This window comes from Zalophus californianus, chromosome 4, assembly GCF_009762305.2.
Source record: "Zalophus californianus isolate mZalCal1 chromosome 4, mZalCal1.pri.v2, whole genome shotgun sequence".
Classification (NCBI taxonomy): Eukaryota; Metazoa; Chordata; class Mammalia; order Carnivora; family Otariidae; genus Zalophus; species Zalophus californianus.
The window spans coordinates 75254151-75259782 of record NC_045598.1 but is presented as its reverse complement, the minus strand read 5'-3'; the positions used below and the strand labels follow the sequence as shown (position 1 = coordinate 75259782).

General features: G+C 48.1%; 1 pseudogene; it reads left to right on the top strand.

Annotated features, from left to right (window-relative positions):
• Positions 1 to 344: 344 nt before the first annotated feature.
• Positions 345 to 2550, top strand: LOC113926564 (annotated as a pseudogene).
• Positions 2551 to 5632: the final 3082 nt, after the last annotated feature.

The following is a 5632-nucleotide window of genomic DNA, read 5'->3' as shown; positions in this document are numbered from 1 at the left end:
CAGTTCTTATAAGACCCCCCAGAAAAGAGCTGTTCACAAAATACATTGAATACTATAAAATCCAAAAGAAAACACAAGGTTCTAAAATAAGAACCCCTTTCTAGTCATCTCCTTGTAAACAACATATGGCAGCTAAGGACTTTAAGGACAAACACATCTGAGTTTTAAACCCACCAGTTAGTAGCTCCAATAACTTTAGGTAGATCTCAGTCTCATATTTATAAACTACAAAGGGAGAGGGATCAATATTGTTGTGGTAATTAAATAAGAAATATAAGAAATATAGGAAAGGGCTGAGTCTTTGCTCTGCTCTGCTTCCTCTCACCTCTGAAGAGAACAGCACCATGCTCAGGGCAGGTATTTTGCACTCAATAGTTCAGAGGTCCCCAGGCTGACTACAAACTGACAAACCGTGTGGAGCCTCTCATTTGTACAGACTGGGTTCGTCACACATTTACCAAGTCAAGAATTCCAGATAAAGTGTTTCAGCCTTTACCTGCAGATCGTGAAAAATATGGTGGGGATCCACAGCACCCTCATCAACTGCATATAATTACCAGAATAAAAAGTCCAAAAACGGGGCGCCTGGGTGGCTCAGTTGGTTAAGCATCTGCCTTTGGCTCAGGTCATTCTCAGGGTCCTGGGATCAAGCATCGTGTCACTGTCTGTGGGGAACCTGCTTCTCCCTCTGCCTCTGCTTCCCCCTCCCTCTCTCTCTGTCTCTCATGAATAAAGAAAATCTTTTTTAAAAAGTACAAAAAGACATCCGTATTGGGAAAAAGATATCATAAAGATGCTTGGATGAGAAAGAGCACATACTCCTCAAGTTCTCAAGAACATCCCTTCAGTGAATGCAGAATGGCAAGTGGTTAAACACTTGGTAAGAATCAGGCTCCCGAAGTTGCCACAAGGACTTCCAGCCTCAGGAGCCCTGGGGACTCAGGAGTCCTGTGGTACCGAAACCCTGTCCATCAGGAAGCAGTGAAGTCCGAGGGCCGGAGCATGTTCATATTAAAAAATGTAAATCATTTTTATTTAAAAGTAGTAAGAAAGTGTTCTCATTAAGATGGACTTTAAATCCTAGTCATCTTTTTAAAAAGATTTTATTTATTTATTTGACCGAGAGAGAGTGTGTGTGCAAGAGCAGAGGGGTGGATCAGAGGCAGAGGGAGAAGCAGGCTTCCCGCGGAGCAGGGAGCCTGATGCGGGGCTCGATCCCAGGACCCCGGGATCATGACCTGAGCCGAAGGCAGACACTTAACTGACTGAGCCGCCCAGGTGCCCCAAATCCTAGTCATTTTTCCTGAAAAAAAGAAAAGAAAAAGTACAGGAAAGGGCTGAGGGTAGTGCCTGGAACAAAATAAGAGGTCACTAAGTGTACGCTCTTCTTTTTCTCTGATCAATTTCATCACAGCATTTAAAGGGTAAAGAAGCTAAGAAAGAAAAGTTAAATGAGTTTTCATAAGTAATCAAAGACTTTATTCTCAGACCCTTGAAGGGAATTCTTTTTGACCCGCTACGAAGTGTACATCTTTAATTCTAGGAACCCGTTAATAGGAAAATCATCAGAAGGCCTCAGACTGTGTCGGAATGACAGGATGAGGTCCATGCCTGGGTGAGAAACGATTCTGGCGATCTCCTTGAATGACCGACTCAGAAATTCTGTACCCCGATTGATCCTAGGAGGCCAGGGATATGGAAACAGGATGATTATACAAAACGCCCTCAATTTCTGGATCCTCTGGGCTTTAAATTCTCTACGCAGCTGGACCCTGTGGCACCCTGAGCTGGCACCAGCTCACCCAGAATAGGCTTCCACATTCTGCTTCCTCACAGGCAAAACGTCAGGACTAGCGGCAGGACAGAATTTCCTTATCACTGGGTCCTCGACCCAGATTCTGGTCACCATACTGTGTTCTTCAAAAAAAGAAAACAGGGCGCCTGGGTGGCTCAGTTGGTTAAACGACTGCCTTCAGCTCAGGTCATAATCCCGGAGTCCTGGGATCGAGTCCCGCATCGGGCTCCTTGCTCGGCAGGGAGTCTGCTTCTTCCTCTGACCCTACCCCTTCTTGTGCTCTCTCTCAATCTCTCTCTCTCTCTCTCAAATAAATAAAATAAAAATCTTAAAAAAAAAAAGAAAACAAAGACAAAACCAGAGGCCCAATTAAAGACCACAAGCCCACTGTCAGAGTAAAAAGAGGTGGGCTCTGGCAGGCACTTCTGGGGCCCAGTTATGATGCTGTAAGTAGGCTTGTCGTCTTTGATTTCCCTAACCATCCCTCCCATCATGGGTAAAGAATGTTTGCCTCAGCAATGGAGGAAAATCTCCAGGAGAGCTCACTGGCCTCATTTGCCGACAGTATTTGGTGGACTGAAGGAAGTGGTACCTACTATATCAATGAGGCAACTTCCTGTCAGCATTATGTCCTCTGGATATTCAAAAACAGTTTCTGTTTTTAGGCCATGGGACTGAAAGGGGGGAGCCCAGGCTGCACGACGAAACTGATGAAAGAGGCTCTGCGCCTCCCTGAGGACAGGGGCGTCCCATGAGGGGGGGCAGGGTGGGGCACGTGGGCAGACAGGTGCGAGTGTCTGGGAGTGGTGCAGCGAGCTGGCTCATCCCTCCCACATTTCTCTTGTTTTAAACATTAAGACTGCTGCCAGGGGTATATTTAGCATGATGTGCCTTCATCTTCGAATCAGAAGGCCCAGATGGTGGTGTGTTTACCGCCACCCAGCTATACAGTCGACACCTGGGGGCTGAGTAAGCCGCAAAGCAATGGCTAAGTTTTCCCGAGGGCTCTCCCTCTGCAAAGGAAATCAGGGCTTCTTTGCACGGTGCCCCAGATAGGTCCATCGAAGCGGGCGTGTCTGCTTTCTTGCTTCGTTTACGGTATCCCATGAGCTATGTTGGCGAGGATGGGGAAAGGAGATCATCCGGGACAAGGCCCTCCTTCTGCATTTCAAACTCCCTTCCGCATATAGTTAGGGAATCAAACACTTTACGGCAATTCAAGGCCCATTAAACTCTTACATCTATGAAATAAGAAAGATGCCCCTTCGTGAAACAGCCCATCTTTTCTGTGGAGGCCGATCGAAGTCAGAAAATCTAGCTGAAAATCCCAACTCATTCACTTATTAGCTCTGTGATTAGGGGGAAATCCTCAAGGCCTGTGAATAGAGAAAGTATATCCTACGTTCCTTGTTGACCTGAAAGGGGGGTTATGAGAATAAAAATAAGGTTTATGCAAAGGCTATGGAAACGAGAAGGGATATTTGGGAGTGCCTGCCTGGCCGCTGGTTCGTAGCCAGCAAATATTTGTGGAATTGGCTGCTGGAGGGAGATATGTGGGATGTCAGGCATGAAGCAAGCAAAGCTGATGAAGAGATATTTTGGGCTTTATCTTTGCTTGCTCTCTTCAATTATTTACTCTGTCCAGACATGAAACTGGCTTCAAGTCCCTTCAGCTACACTGTCCGCACCAAACAGGCAGCCACAAAGGGCACACAGCAGACCAGATTCTCTAATACCATCATGGCGATCTGGGCCCATCCACCTGTGAGGGACAATGTGTCCCAAAGCCCACTTCTAATGCCTCCTAACATTTATTTTTCACACACTAAGAGGCCAATGTAATGGCCCCGCGCAAACCTAAAAGAAAAAGAATATCCAGATAACATGTAATAACCTCACGATGCCCCTTCTAAGCCATGGTTGGATTAAGTTTGTCATGATCTAGAATGGAACTTTAACATGCACAGAAGCACCGAGGGAGCTTGTCAAATGTGCATCGGACGCAGCTCTCAGGTGGGGCTGCTGCTGGTGTGGGTACTCAGAGCACACTCGGCACGGCAAGGTGCTCTGAACCGCATCACCGTGGCCTCACTTCCCTATTGTCACCCCATAATTTCACTCCCAACAAAATCGGTGCTCCCTCTCCTCCAGCTGTTTCCCACTCACTCTCTCTTCCCCAAGCTCTTCTGTAGATCCATCTGGACCATCCATCTTCGCAACTCTTGTTCACATCTGTGGAACCCTGTTTCTCTGAGGCTCCAGCAGATTCCTATCCTTTCTTCCTCACTCACTGACAACCACCTCTCTCGGTCTCAAATCCTGCCATCATCCTGGACGGTGTTCACCACTCCTGGATGGCCCTAGCCCCCAGCTTCCTTGGTTCTCCAGCTCTAATTTACCTTCTTCTTCACTTAGTCCAAATACCACTTCCTACGACCAGGTTCTTGACTTGGAAGTCACCCCAAACTATTCTATCTCTCATAAGAGTATTTCAGAAAGGGGCCACATTGATCTTAATTCCTATGCTACCTCCTCCTTGTTTGCTCTTCACCTCTCCTTTCGCTGAGGCTGTGAGCTTTCCAGAGTCCCAATAGCCTGAGCCCTTTCTCTGCTCTCCCTCACTTCCTCCCTTCTTCTTCTTTTTTTTTTTTTTAAGATTTTATGTATTTATTTCAGAGAGAGGGAGAGCACAAACGGGGGTGGGGGGCAGAGAGGAGCAGACTCTCCACTGAGTGGGAGCCTGACATGGGGCTCGATCCCAGGACCCTGGGATCATGACCTGAGCTGAAGGCAGACACCCAACTGACTGAGCCCCCCAGGCCCCCAGACCCCCCACCTCCTTCCTTCTTAGGTCTGACCTCTTCTGAATGCACCCCTGCACTACATCTCTCTCTTTCAGAATGTAACTGAAAGGGTAGGAATTAAAGAGCCAATTGTAAAGCAAACTTATTTTCTTCCCCTGATTGCCCTTACAAATCACTCTGAGGGGAGAGTTTCCCTCAGATGAGACCCCCCAGGCGGGCCCCACAGGTTTGTGCTCCCTCGAAGATCATGAAAAGTACTCTGGTTACTTTAGATCTCAGGACAGTCTCAGTTTAGTAACTAACCGTGCCCAGTCCCGAGGAATAATAAAACTGAATCATTCAAAGTTGGTTCATTTCGGGCAGGAATGAACCTGTAGGAGAGGGGGACCTGGGCAGTTTCTTCTCTCTTTATGATGCCAGGCCCCCCGCTCCCTCCACCAGGTGCAATCTCTGACCCCTCCAGGATTGGAGGGGAAGCAGAGAGAAGGGGGCCAGAAAGGTTCTACTGACTAGTTGATGAGGAGCAGTGGTCGGTGCTCTCCGGGATGGGCAAGTGTTCAAAGTGGGTTCTTTGTCACAGGGGCGGCTCTGAGACTCTCTGGAGATCCAGTGCCTGGGGATCTTTCAGCTGGACTTCACTAATTCCATGGATCTACTCACTCACTGGCCACTTGAGACTCCCCTATAGCCTCTGTCCTTGGGGGTTGAACTCTGTCTGTGGGAGCAGCTTCAGGAGTGGCTCTTGGGGGCAAAGTCCATTTACCGAAATGCCAGGTCAATTCAGAGCAAACCGTCCAGTGTCCGTGCTTCTGTTTCACGGTAAACACGTACCTTTGACCCACTGTCAGTGAACTTACTTCCTGAATTGCACCGTCTACGCTGTCGCCACAGGCAGCTTTAGTCAGACTCTTGCCCTTTAGGTTTCTTAGGCAAGAGGTGGACATTTGTCCAAGCCCCACCTCCAGGCACACATGTCGATTGCTCCAGAAGGTCTCCCTGAAGGCCTGCCACCTCTGTGCACCGTGGGCTCTTG